Genomic DNA, 25,386 nt, shown 5'->3' on the forward strand with positions numbered 1-25,386 from the left:
TTGTAAAATACTTAGATTCAAATTTTAATTGGCTTAAAGGGAATCATAGTATGGGCCCATGTACATATATTTACAAGTAACCTCGTACGTTTAAATGAAGATGTATGACTTTGAACAGACATATCTCTTTTAGTGGTTGCCCTTGAAACCTGAAGCTATGTCAGAATTTGTGAAGAACTAGTAAAGAAGCAGCTGTTATGGGAGTGGTTTAAGAACAAGGTTCTGTGTTTTAAATAGAGTTGTAGAATACATTTAGAAATCATGACTAAAGTAGTTTTCGTGAAACCATATAGAGAAGTATAGTAGTCGTGACGTCAGAAATAAGTTAAGAATATGCTTACAGAGTCATGATCTTATAGGATAGACCAATCGTTAACGTCGATTTTGGTATATAAGCGACAGGAGACAGACACTCGGGGCGCTTACACACTACAGACACACAGACACGCCCACACTCACATTTGAAAGAGACTTTGTTATCCCACCTGCTAGAAGACTATTTTGGTCGAACCTACTCAAAAGGCTGAGGAACAAACACGAGTTGACTAGTTTTTTAACTCTGAATTAACTAAGAACTATATACTTTGAACTATCTATTTGTATATTATATTTTTGCAATATCATTGTATGCTGTGACTTTCCATTATACAATTAAAGTCACAAGTTTTTCAATCTACAACTGGACAATCATTGATGAAGATTAATCACCTTCAGACGCTTAAATCGCAAGTGTCAGTCAAGAAATACTAATTTTCTAACAGCTATCATTTGGTATTCATCGCTGTGTTATCTTGATATGTTCCCTGGTAGTTCAAGACCGCCCAGACAGGTACAAAAACGTTGACGCGTTTCGCCCCTCCTCTTGTGGCTTCATCAGGACGTAGTCATTAGAAGGGGGTGTTGCCTTTTTATAGGACCTCTAAGCACCTATCTCTATTAACCCCTCCTGCCCTCCCGGACCTCACTACGGAGTCATAGGTTTAGCAAATGTAGTGCACATTTTCCTCTCATTTTACATACATTCCTTTCTCATATTTAAAAAGAAACTAATACAGTTTAAACAGTAATTTGTTGCTGTTGTTATCAGGGGAGAACCCCTGTGTAACAAATACAATATAAATCATAATTTGTTGCCACTATCATCAGGGGATAGTTTCTATATAGCAAATACATTACTAAGTATGGTTTATTGCTACTGCTGTTTGAATTTTAACTCTAGGTAACCAAAATAGGATAGATGTATAATAATGTGTCGGCGGGGGGTATTCGCCTGATTTAATGGAGTGTAGGGGGATTCTTTTTAATTGCTTTTACAAAAAGACCTGTAAATTAAATTCAGTGTTGAGTCCTTTTGGAACTAAAGTGTCTAGTTTATACATCCACATTTTTTCTTTTTGTTTAAGCACTTTATCAAAATCCCCCCTCCTTCCCAACAGATTCAATACATAAATCCCTTTTATTTTTAGACCTTCCGGGTTTCCATCATGGTGCAAATGGAAATGTTGAGCAATGGGGCTATCAATTTGTTCTGTAGTTGGTGTTTTGTCTTGCCGACATAGTATTTGCCACAAGGGCATTCTAATTGGTGGACTACCCTGCTGGTTGTGCAGTTAATAAATTGTTTAATATCATAGCTTTTCCCACCATCAATCGTGTAAAATACCTTACTCCTTTCCACAAATGGGCAAATTTGGCATCTCCCGCAAGGGTACATACCTACAGTTCTCAGTCTTCCTTCTCCTAGCCATGTCTCCCTTGTGCTGGATTGATACTCAGAGGAGACTAAATTGTCCCACAGATTGCGGGCTCTACGGGCTACCAGCTGGGGATGTGGGCCCACTATTTTACCCAAATCTGGATTCAGGTGTAGTACATGCCAGTGTTTTCTTAATATATTTCTTAATTCCTCCCATGGTGAACCGTGCTGGGTTATCATGCGGACAGGGCCTTCAAAGTTCTTTTTTTCTTTTATTTATTTTTTCTCTCCAAGGATCTGTGTTCGTGACCTTTTATTTACTTTTGTTTTGCTATTTCTCAGGGTTCTATGGCAGTATCCCCTATCCCTAAATCGTTTATACATTTCATTGGACTCTTTTTTATAGTCAGATGTCAATGAACAGTTCCGTTTTACCCATAGGAACTGGCCTGTGGGTATGCCTTGTATTAGTGATTTTGGGTGGTGGCTAGTGGCATGCAAGATGGTATTTGCTGCTGTTGCGTTTCTGAAGGTATTAGTGACCAGCTCCTCATTCTCTATTCTTATTAGCAGATCCAAAAAGGTGATCTCACATTGACTCATCGTATATGTTAGGCGTATATTTTTGTTATTTTTGTTTAGCTCCCGCATGAACATCTCCAAGCTTTCCTGTGAGCCCTCCCATATCATAATGGTGTCATCAATGTACCTAAGCCAGAGTCTCGTATGGCTCAGGTACAAATGATTGACATATACTTCCTCTGTTTCCCATAGACCTAGATGAAGACAGGCATATGCTGGTGCCCAATAAAGGGGACCATGGAGGTCCCTTCTATTTGTCTATAGTATTGGCCATTATACTGAAAACAGTTGTTGTTGTGGGCAAACTCCAATAATTCCCCCAGAAATTCATTCTGGGGTGCTGCTAATGGGAAATGGTGTGTAAGGAAGTGATATACTGCCCTTAATCCACAATGGTGGGGGATAGAGGTATACAGGGATTCTACGTCTATACCCACCAGATAATATCCCTTCCCAATCTTAATCTTATTTAATTTTCGAAGTACATCCCCCGTATCCTTAATATAGGAGGACAATTTGAAAACCAAGTCTTTTAGGAGGGTGTCCAGATACTTTCCCAGATTCTCTAATGGGCCACCTACCGCTGACACTATGGGTCTGCCCGGGGGGTGAGATTTATTTTTGTGTATATTTTTTGGTATGATATAAAAGGTGGGAATGTTGTACTCATTGGTTCTTAAGAATTTGAATTCCTTGGTGGATAAAAGTCCCACCTCCTTGGCTAAGTCCAGCTTAAAATTAAATTCAGATGTAAATTTTTGAAAGGGAGAACCCTTCAATTTCTCGTATGTTTGTCTGTCAGAGAGTAAACGTTTAACCTCTCTCACATTCATGTCTTCCGGTAGTAGAACAACATTCCCCCCTTTGTCACTCATCTTGATAATTAGGCCTGACTTGTCCTGTAGTTCTTGGAGGGCCCGCCTTTCCGATCTTGAAAGGTTATCCTCTCCCTTCCGCGAGCAGAAATGTGGGGTTCTGATAGTTCATTTACCAAATTCTAGGTTATCTTCCAATAATGCATTGAGGTCCTCAAGGGCTTGTTTGTTTTCAAAGGGAAGTCTGTTAGATTAATAACTTCATTTCCTTCCCTTTCCTCCCCTTCCCCATGTGGAGGGTGTGGGTTAAATTCGGTATCTCTCTTTGTCTGGTGGTTACTCCTTCTCCCCTGGGTTTTCCTACCTCTCTTTCTACACCTCTGCCTCTGCCCATGTATTGTTACCTGACAGCGTTCATGTCTTCCTGGGTATTCTTTCCCTTGTCTAAAAAAGTAACTGATCTCCTTGGTCCTTCGTTTTCACTTTCACTAGATGGTCTTTCCCCTCCAGATCTCTCCTTATTCCAATAGAATCTCCATCTTGATTGGCTCGGCACCCTCCGTTGTGTTAGGTCAAAGATCTGACCTTTTTCCCAATCATCCATGTCTCGTTGGAATTTAGACTGTTTTGTGGATCATAGACTTTTCTGGGTCCTTTCTACCTCCTTTTTTAAGAAGACATTTTGTTTAAAAAAATCAAACAACAGTAGCAATAAACCATACTTAGTAATGTATTTGCTATATAGAAACTATCCCCTGATGATAGTGGCAACAAATTATGATTTATATTGTATTTGTTACACAGGGGTTCTCCCCTGATAACAACAGCAACAAATTACTGTTTAAACTGTATTAGTTTCTCTTTAAATGTGAGAAAGGAATGTATGTAAAATGAGAGCAAAATGTGCACTACATTTGCTAAACCTATGACTCCACAGTGAGGTCCGGGAGGGGTTTATAGAGATAGATGCTTAGAGGTCCTATAAAAAGGCAACACCCCCTCCCAATGACTACGTCCTGACAAAGCCCCAAGAGGAGGGGCGAAACGCGGCAACGTTTTTGTACCTGTCTGGGCGGTCTTGAACTACCAGGGAACATATCAAGATAACACCACGATGGATACCAAACGATAGCCCAACGAACCAACAGTCTACTCGATGTCGGACTCCCAACCCAAAGGGGGAAAACCGGTTAGTACCCAATAAAGCGCTGTAAGAACTCACTACTATATATCTCTAATTGCAGAGACAACAAGTTCTGTTGATCGTCTGTTGAAATCATGTTGAAATCATAGAGTTCTGGCAGGTGCCGGAACTCTATGATTTCAGTGTATTTGTGCTGGCGCCTGTGTTATTAACTCTCTGTATTCTTTTAAAGCGTCACCTATGGTCAATTTTTGGTATGGTAGTTTTTTGCGATTTCGCGGGTGCGCGCAATTTTAAGGCTTGACATGTTGGGTGTCTATTTACCCGACGTGACCCCGTCTTTTATATTTTACCAAAAAATTGGGTAATAATAAACGTATTATAACATAATGTAAAAAAAATAAATCAAGATTTTCAGTAAATTTTCCTTAATATAGTAAAAAATTAAAACCCCAGTGGTGATTAAATACCACCAAATAAAAGCTCTATCTGTCCCCAAAAAATGTATAAAATTCATTTCAGGACAGCATTGCATGGAGGAATAAATGTCAGTCAAAGTACTGCAGCGCTGAATACTGAAAAATTACCTTGCCAGGAAGGGGGTGTAAACACCTGGTCAGCAAGTGGTTAGATCATTTTGCAAATTTTTTTTCACATTCTTTGCACTTATTTTCTGTTCTGCTCGGTACTACGGAGGTACCGAGCAGAATAGCTGAGCCGAATGCTGCTAGGCGGCATTCGGCTATTCACTCACTGCCTTTCGGCCTATATGAGAATAGGGGTGAACGGCAGCGAGTGAACTGCCGGAGCTTCGGCTCAGCCGTTCCAGATGTTGAATTGGCTGAGTCGAAGTCCTTTTGCACTTCGGCTCAGCTCCTCCAAAGTCAAAGATTCAATTTACAGTATCCCACGAACTAAAAGAAGCAGTCAATTCTCATTTCCCTCACCAACAGTATATCATTTATACGTTGCCTTCAGTATTAAATGTTCGCCTCTTGAGGGATAATTAGGTTAATACCCTCTACTCTTGGAACTGGGGGTCTTTTTATTAAGGATGTACCGATACCAGTTCAGATACCTGCCATTTTCATGAGAACTACCAGGGTTACATTGGTTGCAGCTGGGACCTGGCTCTGGTGCTCCACCACTATCCTGAAATCATTAGTCGATATTGTGTTAGAAAAACTGTCACATGACAATAAACAAAAATGTATCAGTACTTGTTTCTGTAAGTACTTGGACAAGTATCAGTACTTGTACTTGCAAAACTGGTATCGGTGCATCCTTTTATTTATATTTATAAAGACAAAATCATATATGAAAACAGAGATGTACAAATCCCAGGAGCTCCGCGTGCTCCTTACAAATGACAGCTGCCTCCTAACTTTTGAATTTTTCTCTAGTCTAGTCTTGGAGCTCGAAAAGTATCGGTACTTGTACCGAGTACGGTACTTGGTATCGGTGCATCCCTACTTTTTATCTAGGACTGTGTTTTAATTAGACTTGATAAAAAATATTCCCATTATTTATCATTGTTTTCAAATGACAAAACATAAAAATGGTGTTTATCATTAAATTGTCCTGTGTTGTATTGTTTCCTCTTGAAGAAAATCCATCAGTTAAAAAATGTAATAGTAATTTTAGCATGAGGAAACATGGTGCAGGACAGATAAAGTCCTCAAAAATGTGAAAATTTTAAAAACATTTTGGAAATATGTTGGCCAACATGGGGAAACCTCTTTCTTTTTTTAACGTTTATTTAAAAATTGGATTTAGTAACACTTTCAAGCAGTAGGGGAATTGTATTGATAACGCCCTTGTACTAGATCATGGGGGAGAGGATAGCAAATTATTGGTTCCCATTATGTGGCTGGTAAATAGTCAATGCCGTAAGCAACCACATCATCTGCACCTCCTCGTGTGCACTGGATCTGCAGAAAAAAATCCCATACCTGCCAGTGTCAGAGCTTGGAACTTTGAGCGGGATGCCCAATCTTTAAGGCTTTCTTTTTGAAGCAATCAGAATGCTCAAGGGCATACAGGCTCATTTTTCAATGGCATGAGGCCTACACAATCACAGCCTACCAAGCATGGGAATATCAGTATGTAATCCTGGTGTTTTGGGTCGGTATCTTTAGGTAGAACTGCATAGTAAAAGTGGATTAATTACCTCTGTTCAGACATTTATATAAAAAAACTCAGTTGCATACATATCAGCCCATAATTCTTATAGTAAAAAAAAAAGCTTTAAATCCAGCCATCACTTATCTGTGGCTACATGCACTGTGACGTAATTCATCCTTAAGGATCACAACCAAGATTTTGAAGTTTGTTTTTAGTGGGTTTCTAACAGGTTACAGTACCTAGTGTTTATTTACATTAGATGGCTACCAGGCTACTGTAACATACTCACCTCCCCTTCATTCCTGTCTCTGTGCTTGGCACCGCCCCCTCAGCTGAGGCGTCATTCAGCTCCACCCTCATACCTGATTTAAGGCGCCAGATTCAATTGTCCAATGTCAGTTCAATGTGTAGACACCAGGTGGTAACACCGCACATCTCCTGTCTGCACTGTGACCTCTCTCCCCCCTCGCTTTACTGAAGTACCTTGCTGGAAGACACGCTGCTGCTGTCTTCCCCAGACATACCTTCCTTGTCTAAAGCAGACTGACACTGGACTTTTCCTTCTCACAATCTCAGCTGCTGCTGCTACCTACAAACCAGGACTGTGTCTGGATATTGCTCTAACTAACACAGCTACCATCCCCCAGTTCTCAACAAACAGATCTGGCTGAAACAAACTGCTATCTCCATAGTTAAAGGCACAGCACCTCCAATAGCTGTGAATTCCTGAAGTGTTCCAGCTGAATCGCAAGTATTTTTATTTCAGTTGTGATCCATAAACGCACATCTAAAGTTGAGCAGAAGTGTTACATCTACCAAGATTCCAGTTCCATGGAAAGTGATACAAAAAGGTAATAACTGTGTGAGGATGAGTTGATGGAGAAAGTTAAAGTTCAGTTGTTAGGTAAAGGTGAGAAAGGCTTCCCAGAAGAGACGAGTTTTTAGGGATCGCATTAAGGCAGACAGAGTAGGAGACAGCCGGACAGTTTGGGGTTCCAGACGATAGGAGAGGCCCTGCATGTATGGGAGGAAGTGATCAGAAAGTTAGGGAGCAGGGGATCTTGAGAGTAATGTAGAGGACAGTTTGGTAAGGTAAATGAGTCCGGCAGCAGATAACAAGGAGTGAATTAGTAGCTTGGCGGTGTCTTTGGTTAAGAAGAGGCAAATTCATAAATGACACGACCCTTAACTCGAATCTCAACCCACCTCCCCTCTCTCCTTTGGAACACCAATGCCTTCTAGCATCCAAAAAGGCTAGCCTAATGAAGTGGCTCACTACAGACACCCCATCCGTGTTGGATGTACAAGCCATTCTCTTCTGGCTTATGCTTCTTGAAAAACTGGACATGAAATTCAACGCCCATCGAACGGGTAAATCCTTTCATAATTGGTCCGATTACTTTACATTGGTACTGACATTAGCACAACTCAAAGACGTTATGGCCACTTTCCAAAATACTCACTGGTACCTTATAGCCAAACCTGACAGCTCCTTAGGGGCTTTAGATGTGCTGTAACAAATTCATGCCTGGCGGAGCCCTTCGACTTGACAGAGGTACATACCTTTCGAATTCTACTTGGCCTTAGCAAGTAATGTTGTTTCATCCATCCTTTGACATCCCTATATGCTGTATGTGTGTGTGTGTGTGTGTGTGTTCCGACGCCCACCATTTCCAGCTCATGGTACACCAACAAGTTTACATTTTCAGACCATCTTTTTTCCCCCTTTTCTTCTCAAAGAACCTTCATCTCCTTCCAGGTTTATTATTTTTTCTGCCTTATAGTGGTTCTTTCTCTTCCCTCCTATTCTTTTCTTTATTATTATATATTGTCTTTATTTCCTCTACTGCATCCTATTGCTTCCCTTATTTACGCACATTATTTATCCCTAGGTGAATCCTTTTTGGAAATCAATACTATGACTGCCTATATGATAGTATTATTGATGTGTTTTCATTCATGCTCCTTCATTCGCAGATGTTCTATAATACCTGTTGTATTGTAATGTTGAAATTTCAAGAAACATGTATATGCTTTAAAAACGGGAAGAGGCAAATTTTGGAGACGTTATGGAGGTGAAGAAAGCAAGATTTGGATACTTATTAAATGTGAGGACCAAAACAGAGGCCAAGATTATACCTAGCATGCTCTCTTGAGGGGTGGAACTGATAGTTGTGCTATTGATCTTGACAGAAGGTCGGGGGAGGGGGCAGGAGGGAAGAAAATATTATGAGCTCAGTTTTGGACAGGCTGAGTTTTAGGAATTGGTGTTACATCCAAACTGCTATGTCAGTAAGGAAATTAGTGATGTGCGAGGAATCGTTGTGAGCTCTGAAGTACAGAGGTAGAAGTAGTATTGGAAGTCATGGGAGATTATCAACTGACCAGGGGAGGAGGTATAAATAGAGAATAGACGGCGTGTGAGGACAGAGCTATGGGGACCCTTTTGGAAAGATGAAGGGAAGGTTACACTGAAGTAGTGCTTAGATAGTTAGTAGGAGAGCCAGGAAAGATCAATCAGACCAGAGCAGAACTTTGGTGGTGAAGTGAGTGGAGTTTTTTTGAGGAGGAGCAGATGATCACCTGTATCAAAGGCAGCAGAAAGGTAATTTGATTTAGCAGTTAGTATGCCATTAGTGAGTTTTAGTAGGTCAGATTCTGGCATATGCCAGACTGTAACCTAAGACCAGACTTAAGAAGGTTGTTATCAATGAAGTATCATCTCAGATGGTTGTAGACTAGGTGTTCTAGAAGTTTGGAGGTAAACAGTAGCAAGGATATGTTAGTGAAGTGGTTCTGACTGGGGGGTGAGGGATTTTTAACTATGGGTGTGACCAGTTTTGGAACAGCTTATGCTAGTGTAATGTTATGTCTTTTGGGCACTAGATGGCACTGTGGTGCAGTGATGGTCTCTATGCTTATGTATGCTTGTTTGTGATATACAGGAAGTTCTATCTAGATGTTGTTTCCTTCACAATGCTCTATAATGCTGTATTCAGATGTAATGTCCTCATAAGCAAGTAAAACTTAATTCAGCATTCATCAAGATCTCAGTGCTTCATCAAAACACATAACCAACAACCAGTGCATGGTTAAGAAAGAAGGGAAAGATGCCAGTAGAGAGGGAGAGACTGAATATTTAAAGGAGAATTATGGGGTTAGTGAAAAACACTTATCCCCATAATTCAAGCTGACCTGTGACACTAAATCTGTCACAGGTCGGCTCTATTGATCGGAAAGTTAGTGAATACATACTGCCGATTGCTGACTTTCTGATCCTCTCCCTGCAGAGAGCAGTGACTGTCAAATGGGAAGCCGCAGCCGTATTCGGCTCAGCTATTCAGCTATTTTGCTCGGTACCTCCGTGGTACCGAGCAGAATAGCAAATCAATGAAAAGAGTTTAAAAAGAAGTTGAAAAAATATTGTAAATGTAAATAAATAAAACATTTTACAAAATTAAGATTTTTTTAAAAAGAAAAAAACAATCAGGTTTAGCTAGCAGTGACAGCTAGCTCCACCCAACTGTTTTCTATTGGCCAGCATCTGCTAGAGTCTTCTAGTAGGTCCCGGCCAATGAATAACAACTGGGCGGAGCCGGCCATGACGTCACAGCCGGCTCCGCCTAGTTTTTATTGTTTAAGCATGTCAAATTTTTATTACATATAATAAAAATAAAATATTACAGTACAATCAAAGATTGGTATGCCGCAAAGACTACATATCAGTGCGCAGACTGAAATCCAGACATGTCAAGCAAATTACTTCCATGAAGTGAAACTGAATAACTAAATCTATACCATATGGCTACCTTCCGCCGGATTGTTGCGCCTCAAATATGTGCCATTTTATTGTTTAATGACAGATCAGAATCCCCAGGTCATTTGGGGACGCTGATCTATCATTACAACTGGGCGGAGCCAGCTGTGACATCAAGTCTGGCTCCGTCTAGCTCTCATTTGCAGGGCGAAAGGCCAGCCTTCGGCAGGCCGTTTGCCCCGCTTTGGGTGTCACTGTATGTGCATGAGGGCTTTTTATTTACTTGATAAATTATTATATCTGTCAGGTACTTGTGAGACATGCTATGTCTTTCTAGATTCTTTCCAAAGAAGCCAAACAATGGTGCCATTCTCTTCATAAGGTAGAATAAACAAATAATTCAGGATTCCACCTGCAAAAGAGTGATACCTTCATTATGGCCTTGTAGTAGGGACAGAGATACAAGCTTCTGTGGCATAATCTTGGCACTGTTTTCTCTGACATGCCTGCAGATGATTTATCCTATCAATGTCCACTTAAAATGAAAAAAAATGTATGGAGTTAGCCTTCAAATTAACTGGAAATAAATGCAAAATATATTGTATATAACATATAATATCAATGTTTGTAACTCTGATTTTACTGTCATGAACACAGAAAAAAATTAAGTGAAAACATAACTACATCAAGGCATATTTTTAGAAGGGGTAATGCTTAATCAAAGCCTGGAATGCACACAGATCTTGGACCAAATAAAACATATTCTGCAATCATGAAATGGCATCATCTGTGCTCAAACAGGGGCAGTCATTTATTAGTCATCACAGGCAAATAAAGAATATAAACAGTCAAATGAAATCCCGGCATTTCAGTACGGGCTATTAAATTTGAACAGCTGCTTGAGAGCCCACAGAATCCATGAGCCATGATTCATCACCCAAGGCAATTCTTTCAGGCTAGAATCTGGACCAACATTGTATGTTTCTATATTGTAGGCAAATTCAATGCTAGCCACAATTAAACAACAAAATTAACTTTACATTAGTAATATGTTAGAAATTCATTTCAATACATAGTGAAGTATATCCTTTCAGGTTGATCAATTTTCAAGAGACAAACAATGCTATTTGGAAAAGTGGTGCTTGGGGAAATATAACATAATGAGCAATGACAAATCCTTATGTGCTATATGGATTGCACAATCCTTGCACAAAGCTTAGAAGTAGTTTAGGTACCCAGTGTCTGGAGAGAAAAGATCTGGAAATAAAAAAATACACTTATACTGTGCAGAACTAGAGTACCCAAGGGAGACTAAAGTGGAATAGAGGCCATGTTTGTGGAAGTGCTAACAGAAATAGGTGAGCAAACAAAGCATTTTGTTTTCTTTCTTGACAAGTATTCAGGTTATGCCCTACCACAAAATATAAGTGTCTCTCTGGTCAACATACAGTATCACAATTAATTCAGGACTAGGACAATCATTTCTTCAACAGTCCTACAGTCTTCAAGCAGTCTCATGTTTCTGAGGTTTTGTCTCAAAATCTTTTGTCCCGGGAAGAGTCTCTAATTTTGTACATTAACTTTTTAATAACAATTTTTTGATGTAAATTACGTTTTATTTGTTTTTCTGATTAATACAATGATACTCCAAAAAATACAGTACATGAAAGTGGTCTTGACATTGCAGTACCACAAACAATATGAGCGAATGTGCCTGGTTTGGTTAGCAGGCCATTAATTAAACTCAATTTAAATTACAGAAACTGTGAACTTTTATCCTAACCTAAATGGGGGGCAATGGGGCTGCACCAGCAGCTCCGGGCTATCAATACATCAGAGGCTCCTTATTCAGGATGCATGCAACATCTTGTCACCACTCGAAGAAGTGACCAAAGTGGTGACCATAAATTTACAATGTGATCACTCTGGTGTTCCTACAAGAGCACACTACAGCTTAGTGTTATAGACCAGGCACTGGAGACACAGAAGTACAAAAAAAAACCTCCTACTGCCTTAGGGCCAGCAAGATCATTTGACTACTGTTTCCATCCCTGTGAGGCAGAGGCAGTAAGAGGCACAGGAGCAGTAAGAGGCAGAGAAGGGTTGGGGTACAGCTGGGATGAGGAGGAGAAAAGTTGGGATGGCTTAAAGGGGGACATTTCACCATTCCACCAATCCAAGGGGAGAATCTAGCCTTCTGGGGGATCTATGCCACCATTCAAGAAATAGCACAAAGCTCTCCACTCCAAGTAAATACAGCAAAGCTCCTTTTGGCCGCATCTCCTGATGGTGGTTGGAACACCAGCCCTGTAGGCCCAAGCGAACACTTAATGGAAAAAGGCCATCTGCCCCCCCTTTCACACATTTATGTTATATGTTATTTAAACAGGCAAAGCTGCATTTTTTTGTGTAGCATATCACTGCATGCTTCTGCCTAACAGAGGTTGACTCCAAAGCACCCCCATCTCATCCACCTGTTTGCCTTAGCTGTCATTATATATATTTATTTCCTTACATTTATTTAATCTGGTGGCATTATTCTATTACATGAAGGCATAACTGCGGGAGGAAAACAAAAGGGCATAGCCTGACCTCCCTCAGAAAAGTTGGCTTTGGTTATGCCTTTTGTTCCGGACACAGGTAAAGCTACTATTTGCACGCTACCCTTATTTTAATGGTCACCCTTTTTTTACATTTATTCAAGGAGTGAGAGGCCCATGACCCTTGAAATAAAGACAGAGAGGGAAGAAACTTCTTTTATATATTTATAGTACTGACAGCCAAACACTGGCCAAGACCCACCCATCTCCCTCCATTCAAATACAATTTTCATGGTTTTTATTTTAAACAAGATTTCAAGTTTAAAATGTATTTGTCTTTTTCAATTGTTATCATGGATATGTTTTGTGGGTTATTTTTTGCTAGGCTGTCCCTGCCAAGGTCAAGCAAAGATAATGGGCAGGGAAAGTAAGGCTGTAAATACAATGCTTACAAATGATCACATTCGTTAACTTTTAGGTGTTTAGGCTGGATCCCTGGTGGGAGGTGGTCCTACATGTGCTGGAGATATTAGCCTACCCTGCTGCATGTTTCATGTCTGAGAGGGCCTTCACTGCAGTGGGGGGGATTTCTGACCGAGAAATTGCATTTCAACTTGGGGTGAAGGTGTGTGGTGGTTTTAGTGCAGCCTTTTTAATTTTTTGGGGAGGCTGCTTTCAAAAAGATACATTGAGGTGTTGACAATAAAGGCAGCTCTGGAACATTTTGAAAAAGACACACAGCAAACAGTTTTATTCAAAAAATGTACAGCATGTATTTATTTAATTGAAAAAAAAACCACCCTGTTGTAGTGCCTACGTGCGCACTCTTGGATTGCTTTTACTAGGCCCCATTTCGAACAGGCTTCCCACCAGCAATTTAGGCATATAGAAATCAACACTTGAGTATAATTATTTTGATGACAAAAGCCCCCAAAATGTTGTTGTGCAGTATGTAATTACTTGAACTAGCCCCTATTTTGAACAAGCACACCTACAGCCATTTTAAATATACAGAAATGAACATTGCAGTGCATACAATGTACATGTCATTTGTAGGCCAGTGTAGAGACCAGGCAAGTTTACATGTGAAATTGTAATGTGCATGTTGTATCCAGTGGTCTAGACTAGATAGCAAAAGTCCACGAGGCCCACCTCTACTGGCTGTGTGTGCGTAACCTTTGCCTCCTGCACAGTACGTACACAGTATTGAATTACTGGTTCTGGACCCCCTTTTGACCAAGGCATTCAACAGCTATTTTTAAAGTTAGAAGTCAGCATTACAGTGTAATTAATAGGTAGAAAAAGCCCCACAAAAATTGTTGTGCCAACATGTGCATAGTATCAAATTTCTGCACTAGGCCCCAATTTAATGGCCCCAGTAGCACTTTTAAAAGCTACAAAACGTCAATTAGAATGTCAACTATTCGCAGACAAAACAACCCAATAGATTGTATTACCTACATCGGGGCTCAAAATTTCGACTCACCCCCTCAGGGGGGGACTGCCACCGCTTCAGCAGCGGCGATCGCCAGTTCAGCAGCGGTGATCGTCAGTTCAGCAGCGGCGATCACCGTGTCAGTTCTCTCTCTTCTCCTCCGCTGCCGCTACAGAGTGGCCATGAAGAAAAATCAGTTCGGCTGTCTTCACTTACGCTGGCGGCTACCACCTGCAGCTCTCTCTCCCCTTAGCTGCCATAGGCTGGGAGGAAGACTGCAGAGATACTATTGGCGAGGCAGCACGGAAGGGATGGGAGGAAGGCTTCACCTCGGACATGGAGGATACATTGCTGTACCTCCCCACCACCAGGAGCTTATCAGCTATGTGCACTGTAAGTCCCAGTTTTTTCTTCCTTTCACCGCTGACCTCTGCACTATGCATTACATTACTGACTTCTGTACTGTGCGTTACATTACTTACCTCTGCACTATGCGTTACATTACTGACCTCTGTACTTTTCATTACATTACTCACCTCTGTACTGTGCGTTACATTACTGACCTCTTAACTGTGCATCATACTGCTGACCTCTGTACTGTGTTTTACATTACTGACCTCTTTACTGCGCGTCATACTGCTGACCTCTGTACTGTGCGTTACATTAGTGACCTCTGTACTGCTGATCTCTGAACTGTGCATTACATTACTGACCTCTGTACTGCTTACCTCTGTATTGTGCGTCATACTGATGACCTCTGTATTGTTCGCCATACCGTTGGAATCTGTACTGTGCAATCAAATCGCTGACCTTTGTACTGTGCGCAATACTGCTGACCTTTGTACTGTGTATCATAGTGCTGACCTCTGTACTCTGTACATTTCTGCAGCACGGGACCTGAAGGGAGGCTCAACAAGGCTGCTGGAGGCTTCACCTCGGTACATGGAGGCAACATCGCTGCACCACCACCACCACCAGGAGAGGAAGAGAGCACCTGAATCAGATCAACTGTGCACTGTAAGTCCCGGCTTTTTCTGCATTACACTGCTGACCTCTGCGCTCTGTGTTAGATTACTGACCTCTTTACTGCTGACCTTTGTACTGTGCATCATACCGCTGGCCTCTGTACTTTGCGTCGCACTGCTGGCCTCTGTACTCTGTGACACACGACTGGCCTCTGTACTCTGTGTCACACCACTGGCCACTGTACTCTGTGTCACACCGCTGGCCACTGTACTCTGTGTCACACCGCTGGCCTCTGTACTCTGTGTCACACCCCTGGCCTCTGTACTCTATGTTACACTGCTGGCCTCAGTACTCTGTGTCACACCGCTGGCTACTGTACTCTGTGTCACACCACTGGCCTCTGTACTCTGTGTCACACCGCTGGCCTCTGTACTGTGCGTCACACCGCAGGCCTCTGTATTGTGCATTGCTACTGATCTCTGTACTCTGCGTCACACCACTGACCTGGTGGAGTTAAGGCCGGGGCAGGGTAGGGTTCAGGTGGGGCAACTGGTGACGAGTAACTCTTAAGGCCTGGCTAGTAACTCAGGACTTGAAATTTTGAGCCCTGACCTACATGACATAGTATTAAATTATCTGCCCTAGATCCAAATTTCAAGAGGACCACCAACGTTTTTAGATTTAAAAATCAACATTAGATTGTCATTTATTCACAGAAAAAGCACCCAATAAATTGTGGTCCTTACCTGCTCAGCAATAATTTATTTGCAAAAGGGCCTCATTTTGAACCAGATCCCTTGCTATTTTAAAATCTAGAAATCAACAGTGTAATTTGTTTGCAGACAAAACACCCAATAAATTGTAGTACCTATGCGCCTACATTATAAAATTATTTGCACCAGGCCCCAATTTTAAAAGGACCCCCAACAGAAATGTTAAAATCTAGATATCAACATTAGAGTGCCAATTATTTACAAAAATAAACATCCAATAGATTGTACACACTGTTAAATTATTTGCACCAACAGAACCCCAACAACCATTTTTAAATCTAGAAATTTACATTAAAGTGTAATTTATTTGCATAAAACAAAAAATGAGCGCAAAGTATTATTTTGACTAATAGCCACAGGACCCCCATCAGCCTTTTTAAAATTAAGGAATTAACATGACAGTATAATTTATTCTCAGAAAAAACAAATAGAAAAAAAAACTAGGCCCCGGTTTCAATAGGACCCCCAACAGGCATTCTACAATCTGAAAATTAACATCAGAGTATAATTCATTTGTTGAAAGAGGCCCAGAAGATTGTTGAGCTTATGTTTGCAGTAATAAAGTATTTGCACTTATTTTAAGAGGACCCCTCAACATCTGTTTTTAAATTTAGAAATCAACATTAAATGTCCTTTAATCGTGGAAAAAAGCCCCCAAGAAACTATTGTACCTACATGTGTAGTTTTAAATTATTTGCACAAAGCCCCAATTTGCCCACCTTCATGTATTTCCCCCAAACTATAATCAACAAAGTTGGCTGAATAAAATATCACATCAGTGTTTCTTTTATGTAACCTAGCATAACACTAAGATAAGATTAAGTCGGGTTGACAAGGGAACAAATTAGCACAATAGTGACATTTTCACAGGTTTGCATTCACTAAAAATGCAAAATTCATGTTCAATGTCATCCAGATCATCCGACATTGTCATTATAACCTATTGGTTCTATTTGAGAGGGAATATTTTTTATTTATTTTTAGGATGGACAAATCATTTTAGGGCCTGCTCTTGTACTTTTGTATTTGAAAGGACTTTTTTCAATACACCGTCCGAACAGTGGCTGTGAAAAGTTAATTTGGGATTATTTATTTGGGGTTATCACCTACTCTCCCAGTAGAGACGTGGATAGCTCTAGGCAGGGCAGCCATCAGGGGGGTACGGCCGATACTCATGTAAGGGGCCCGGGCAGCCTGGGGGGCCCGCCCAGGACCCTTACATGAGTATCACTAAGCCCTGCATCCAGCGCGTCACTAAGCCCTGAGTCCAGCGCGTCACTAAGCCCTGAGTCCAGCGCGTCACTAAGCCCTGCGTCCAGCGGGTCACTAAGCCCTGAGTCCAGCGCATCATTAAGCCCTGAGTACAGCGCGTCACCAAGCCCTGCGTCCAGCGGGTCACCAAGCCCTGCGTCCAGTGGGTCACCAAGCCCTGCGTCCAGCGGTTTACCAAGCCCTGCATCCAGCGGGTCACCAAGCCCTGCGTCCAGCGGGTCACTCAGCCCTGCATCCAGCGGGTCACTCAGCCCTGCGTCCAGCGGGTCACTCAGCCTTGCGTCCAGCGGGTCACTCAGCCCTACGTCCAGCGAGTCACTAAGCCCTGTGGCGGTGTGGTGGGGGGAGGACCTGGCCTAAAGCCGTGTAAGGGGCCCCAACATTTCTGATGGCTGCCCTGGCTCTAGGAGTATGCTTTATTCATGATTATTTGTGTTACAGATTTTTCTTTCTCCCTCATATGACCTGTTGATGTGCTTTGAACATATGGGAGAGATGCGATGGGAGACTTATAGGTGAGATTGTACAGTTTTCTACCTTGAACAATGTATGCTTACTGTGATAGGCTAAGCATGTAGATTCTCTCTGAGGAAGTTACCTTCCTGTTTACCAGTGGGCATTGACACATCATCCCCGAAGACACACAGTATTAGCGGATGCACTAGTGACATGAGAGTGGACTAACAACTTTATATAAGTTTAGGCATGTTATAGTTTATTGAGCAATATTCACATTATGCCAGTTATTAGGCAGTATAGCACACGTTGGTGAACTATGCACATGTGTAGAAGACTATTGAAATCTTGTAATCAATTCCGCATATGATATATTTTCTTGGAAATGTAGACTTGTTTATATTAGATTACATTTGAGATATCTTTATACAGGACCTTCCTACCTCAGCAGTCTATGTAGGCTGTATAATATATCCCGGAGCTACCATTCATATGTATATAGAGTTTTTGGAGATTGGACAAATACTCTTTGCAATGACATACTCCACGAGTATTACTAACAACGTTGGAGGATTTCCCAGTACAACTTTATGCTCATTTGTCAGAGCCATGAAGATGTCCTATGTATAGAATTGTATACTGGATACACTTTATAGGGGTCTATATGTGTACATATACATTGTATGGTTTGGTTGGTCTTGATTGATACTATTTCAATACTATGATAGATGCAGGGCCTCAGGCAATAGTTAATGAGTTTTTACTGTTTGTTGGGATATTAAAATTTTGTTTCCAGACATGTGTACATACCCTGTTTCCCTGAAAATAAGACCTACCCCGAATATAAGACCTAGTACTATTTTTGGGAATTGCTAAAATATAAGACCTACCCCGAAAATAAGACCTAGTTGTGACCATTCCCAGGGCCGGTGGTGGTATAAGGGGGAACTTGAAGAGCAGCGGGAGAGAATCAGTGGTGCCAACAAAGCCAGCGCTAGAGGAAGCGAGGCCGATGCCGATAGCATAAGCCGATGCCTCCTCTATAGCTCTGGCTCCTGTCACAGGTGGAGTGATACCAAATGCACTCCGCCTGTGAGGAATCTATAGTGAAAGCGCGCTTTGCTCATTCTGGTTACCAAATTGCTCTTGGAAAGGTACGGCACCCCTGATTGCCCTGATTACCCTATTCTTAACTTTGCTATTTTGGATTATTTCATTTGGATTTGCATTAACTTTGGATTGTTATACATAAAAAAAAAAAAAATAAGACCTACCCCGAAAATAAGACCTAGTGTGTTTATTTGAGGCAAAAAAAAATATAAGACAGTGTCTTATTTTCGGGCATAACACGGTATAATAAAGATGTATATTTGTTATCTATGTATTTGCATGGTTTACTTCTGAAACAACAATTCCTGTTTGCTAGGAAGGTAAAAACCTTTAAAAAGACTATATATATTGTGGTATTGTGTGGCAATCCCACCGTAGAATTGGATCTGATGATCACCTGGGACTCTCAGCCAGATGGGCTGAGACGTGTCAGGAAACAAGGGATTGTCTGGATTCTGCTTGGGATCCTTGAACTGGGAGGTTTCAAGGTGATTCTGGAGGAAAGATGAGATCCCTAGTCCTGGGTCCAGGCTTTAGCAGTGACCAGCACTCGATAATTGCACAGGTGTGCACAGCCATTAAGAAAAGGATGCTGGCTAGGGGAATTAGCTCCTGCTGGGAAAGAGGAACAGACCTTGTTCAGGTGTCAGGAGAACACCCCCAGAAGTCAGAGAGGAGTCAGGTGGTGAGTGTGTCGGAGGCACACTAAAACAGCCAGGGAGGCTGGGAGAGAACTGGTGAGGCTAGAAGAGCCGTGAGCCTGAGGGGCCACCAGTATCAGCGTGGGTGAGCACTTCAAAGAGGACCAGTGGGTCAGAAGTGCTACTGTTTAAAGTGTAAGCCAGGAGGCTGCTATTGTGCTGTTTTGAAGCCTTGCAAGAATGTTATGTTAAACAACCCCTGCGTGGGTATCCAATAGGGATGCACCGATACCACTTTTTTAAGGCCGAGTACGAGTACCGATACTTTTTTTTTCAAGTACTCGCCGATACCAATTACCGATACTTTTTCTTAAAGGGACAGGTCACATTTTTTCTAAAGCAATACAAAATCATGATTTTAGGACTCTTTTATTTTTTTTTAATGCTGTAATTTTTTTTTTTTTACTTTTTTTAGACAACTTTATTGCTATAACATAGGGGATTAAGAAATCCCAAGACCTCTGATGTCACCTAGGGACCCCCACAGAAGCTGATGAAGCAGAGATCTGCTTCATCAGCTTCTCTCTGGTGTTCTGCACTGGAGAGTGACACTGAATGCAGGAAGTGATGAAATATATATCACTTCCTGCTTTCGGGGACAGGAAGATAGATCAAAGGGAAATCGAGTAATGATCTCCCTTTGATTTGCTGTTAGAGTGTCGCCGTGCCTGTCCCAGCCGCACCGGCCACATCAGATCACGGAGCGGCAGCAGTGACGAGGAGACGGCGGGACATAGGTACCCTCCCGCTCCTAGTAGACTCCCATCCGGCCGTTCACAAACGGCCATGGACGGAAGGTGGTTAATATTATGAAGAACATGAACACTCTGTAGTGTGGCACAGCTATATGCAATTATGCATACCTGGCTTTATATTATAAGAACTTTATAATATAAAGCCAGGTATGCAGAATTGGATACAGCTGTGCCACACTATACAATAATACACTGTTCTGGAGTCTGGACATGTGGTCATCTATTTTCCCCACCATGGGGATACAAGCCTTAGTTAGCAATGGCATGATAAATATTCATGTCATTATTCAATGTCTTTTTTTTAAATATTATAACATGTATAATATAAAAAAAAGACATTGAATAATGAAATTAATATTTATCATGCCATTGCTAACTAAGGCTTGTATCCCCATGGTGGGGAAAATAGATGAGCACATGTCCAGAGTCCAGAACACTGTATAGTGTGGCACAGCTGTATCCAATTCTGTATAACTGGCTTTACATTATTATTAATTTTTTTTATAATATAAAGCCAGGTATGCAGAATTGGATATAGCTGTGCCACACTGTGTTTTGGTCTGCAGTCTGGACATGTGCTCATCTATTTTCACCACTAGGGGGATACAAGCCTTAGTTAGCAATATCTACAGTGTTATTTTCTTTTTTTTTTTAAATAATATATGCCGGTAAACAGCATTTTTGTGCCCAGCCCCATGAGGTGCGGCAGTACTAACCTGCTGTGTCGTCTTCTCCGTCTGCTTCAGCCACTCCGTGTCACAGCCTAGTCATCTGCTCCATTCTGACCTCTTCTCCCGCTGATTGGCCGATTGGATGATGACAGGCTTCCACACCAGTCACTCCTGACTGGTGAGGAAGCCTGTCAATCATCCAATCGGCCAATCAGCGGGGAGAAGAAGGCTTCCTCACCAGTCACTCCTGACTGGTGAGGAAGCCTGTCAATCATCCAATCGGCCAATCAGCGGGGAGAAGAGGGCTTCCTCACCAGTCACTCCTGACTGGTGAGGAAGCCTGTCAATCATCCAATCGGCCAATCAGCGGGGAGAAGAGGGCTTCCTCACCAGTCACTCCTGACTGGTGAGGAAGCCTGTCAATCATCCAATCGGCCAATCAGCGGGGGAGAAGAGGTCAGAATGGAGCAGATGACTGAGGACTTGGAGGAGGAGTTTGCAGCCATCTTGCTTCATTGAAGACGCGATGGAGGTCCTGTGTGCGGCGGATTCGGGTCCTTGAAGATGGCGGACGCGGCACAGGTACTCATTTTTTGTATCGGAGTATTTGCACGAGTACGAGAACACATGCAAATACTCTGTATCGCCGCCGATACCGATGCTTGTATCGGTATCGGTGCATCCCTAGTATCCAAGATGGATATATGAACTTTGTGTTGAATAAAAGTGGGCTACCGAGCCCTTAAACCGAAGATATTGCTAGTAGACTGCATTCTTAAGAGCTCACCCTATGTGCTAATATCCCTGAACATCACAATATATATATATACAGATCAGCTTGAATATTATGAGCACTGAGAGGATGAAGTGAATGTGGATGGGATATATTAGGCAGCCAGTGAACATTTTGTCCCTGAAGTTGATGTGTTGGAAGCAGAAAAAATGGGCAATTGTAAGGATTTGAGTCAAAGCAGCTCCCAAACTGTGGGATGTTCTCCATCTGCAGTGGTCAAGACCTACCAAAAGTGGTTCAAGGAAGGAAAACTGATTACAGGGTCATGGATGGACAAGGCTCATTGGTGTGCGTGGGGAACATAGGCTGGCCCATGTAGTCTGATCTAATAGAAGAGCTACTGTAGAGTTCATGCTGATTCTGATAGAAAGGTCTCTGGACACACAGTACATTGTAGTTTGTTGCATGTGGGGCCACAAGCTGCAGACCAGTCAGGGTGCCCATGCTGACCTCTGTCCATTGACAAAAATGGCTACAATGGGCGCGTGAGCATCAGAACTCAACCATAAAGCAATGAAGGAAGGTGGCCTGGTCTGATGAATCACGATTCTTTTACATCATCTGGATGGCTGGGTGTGGTGCTTACCTAAAGAAGAGATGCCACCAGGATGCACTATGGGAAGAAGGCAAGCTGGCAGAGGCAGTGTGATGCTTTGGGCAATGTTCTGCTGGAAAACTTTGGGTCTTGCCATTCATGTGGGTCTTACTTTGACACATACAGTACTACCTATCTAAACATTGTTGCTGACCAAGTACACGCCGTCATGGATAGCAGTGGCCACTTTCAGCAAGATAATGCACCCTACCACAGCAGAATTGGTTCAAGAATGGTTTGTGGAACACAAAACAATTTCAAGGTGTTGACTTGGCCTCCAAATTCTCCAGATCTCAATCCAACCAAGCATCTGTGGGATGTGCTGGAAAAACAAGTCCAATCCATTAAGTCCCCACCTAGCAACACACAGGATTGAAGGATCTGCTATGGACGGCTTGGTACCAGATACCACAGCAAGCCTTTAGAGGTCCAGTGGAGTCCATGCCTTGATGGGTCAGTACTGTTTTGGTGGCAAAAGGGGGACCTACTCAATATTAGGCAGGTGATCTACAACTATTCTTCCCTCATTTCCTCTTCTCGCTCAATAGCCAGCATGAGGATGGTACACTACATTCTCTATCTTGGGCTAAGTATTGTATCTGATGTATATTATCTAGACCTTTGTATGCATTACGTCTCTATTCACTGATAGGACGTGAATATTTACACTGTCTGTACTAAGCTGTCTGTAAGAACTCTAAAACGTTCTAAAAATAATATCAGATATAAAAAACTGCTGTCAAAATTATATAGCACTGTGCTTTCCACTGTAGAGATTTCCCCACATCCTTTTTTATTAGGACAGGAAATTGGAAGAAGTCACTTCAATAGGAACACAGTCAGCAAAAAAAACCTTACTGTGTTTATGGTGATCACATATTATAAATAGTATGCAAATGGAAATTTTCCAAATGGGGCTACAGACAGTAATAAAAAGCTGAAAGAGGTCCTAGCCCTTCCTCACTTTATCTAAAACTAGAAAACAACAACGCTGAAGGCCCACTTTCATGTGCATGTATAGCCAAAGCGTTTTAAAGTTTTGGATACCCAACAGGAAGTAAGAGGACATTTCTACAAAATGAATTAACCTCTTAGACAGTTGTCCCTGAAACAGGTGTCCCCCAATGGAAGATTTACCTTCACTTCTTGTTCTTGTAAAAGCGGTAACATTTTGGATATTTCATAATTTTCTGTCTCAGTGATAATGGTTACCAGGACAAATAGAAGGATTAATCTCCCCAGTGGGGGCACAGATATTAATAAAACATGACAGGGGTTCTAACCCTTCCACATGCTATACAAAACTATGGCTATACATATACCTTCATTTTAATTAGTGTGTACCTTCAAGAGTAAAATTAATTTAGAATGCATGCACCTGAATAATAACTGGGCTTTAGGGGAAAATATAACTTTGAAACTTCCTTTGCAGGCAACTTTCTATAAGTTTGTAAAATGTATGTCCTCTTCTCTTCTTAATTATTGGCATCAGTAGGAAGTATTATAAAGCTGAAGAAAACTGTTTTCACTCAGACTGCAATCATTCAATAAATACCTTTTATTTCACATTTTCTGATACAATCTATTTCATCCTGGCTTTACTGCTTTTCATTTCAAATTGTGGCTGACTGTGGTGAATTATTGCTAAATCCCCTTTGTTATGAAACACAGGAACATAAATAGATATGGACATGAACATCTCAACTGTGATATAATGTACAAGATTAATAATGTATACAACTAAGAATAGCTTTTGCAGAGCAACTGCCAGCTAATGCTTTTCAGCTTGTCCATGCTGGTGCTCTCTTTCATCTGGCATTGCTTCAGCCTGGATATGACAAGATCCACAGGTGGCAGACTCAGAAAAATGTAAGCGCCAGTCTAGAATTTTTGTACCCCTATTTTGTATTATATTCATTGTTTTATAACAATGACACTTGTTAAAATGCCTCACAACAATACTGACCCAATGGGCCTGTATTAACGGCATCCAGCTTACCCCATCGGAAAGGGTGAGCAATGTTCACTATACCGTGCAATTAGATATTAGCAAAAGACTGTATTGTTTCTTGCAATAAATGTTACCCAATGGCTAAAAATTGTTATAACAGAATTCTGGGCATATACAGTATATATAAATAAACAAATTAATGCAACTCTGTAATCATTAATACATCTTTACAATTATTTTTTTAATACAAGCAGTGTGAGTAACTGAATTTGACCTGGTATCAACTTTACAGTCCCTGTACAGCAGAACTAGTGTGAGAGGAAGAGGTAGTACAAGGGGCCAATCATTTCATGTGCTGACAACAAGAAACATGCTGAAAGGAAAAGCAGAGTGACAATAAGATGATCCCATCACTGTACTGCTTCTCCTTTCACTGCCAAATCACAGACTGGGGCAAATCCAGGACTACCTGGGCTTTGAGGAGGTTGGTTGAGTAATGCTGGCCATCAGACATAGAGCATCATAGCAGAAAAAAAAGTTCTGCAGGGGCAACCTCTGGATTGACAGTGAATATTGTAGCAAAAGCTGAGTTTATTATTTTAGCTCGTAATATTATTACTTAGCTTGGTATTTGTTGTTATCTTATTTTTGTCTGTAGTTCTGCTTTAAGAGAACATAGATTGGTCCTGTTATGAGTATAAATGTGTTACCTTAGCTAGAAATATAATAGCAGTAATCCTGTGCTGCTGTGCAATTCTGGAACACATTCTAGGCAGATATAATGGCATAAGACTTACAGGGTTGTTCACAAAAGGGTGAAGAGTTTGGAGAAGGCAGGAGAAGTGAACAATCTAGGACAACATAGAGGAGCTTAAAATAGAGGAGCTTGAAATTAGGTTAATTGAAGAGGACTTCGACATAGTGGGTATAGCGGAAACCTGGCTGGACAGCACGCATGACTGGGCTACTAATATAGAGGGGTATAACCTGTTTAGGAGGGACAGAGGTGGGAGAAGAGGGGGGGGTGTTTGCATTTACGTAAAAAATAATCTATATGTGCATATAAGGGACGATATCACGTCAAATAATGGGGAAGACGTGGAAACTCTATGGCTGGAGCTAGATATGACGGACGCTAGCCGTAAACTTCTCGTGGGTATTTGCTATAAACCTCCAAATATAGGGGAAGAGGGAGAAGTCAATCTTCACTCACAGATAGGAATAGCTGGGAGAGAGGGCAATGTAGTCGT

This window comes from Nanorana parkeri, unplaced genomic scaffold (genome assembly GCF_000935625.1).
Source record: "Nanorana parkeri isolate BGI_ZX_2015 unplaced genomic scaffold, ASM93562v1 scaffold246, whole genome shotgun sequence".
NCBI lineage: Eukaryota > Metazoa > Chordata > Amphibia > Anura > Dicroglossidae > Nanorana > Nanorana parkeri.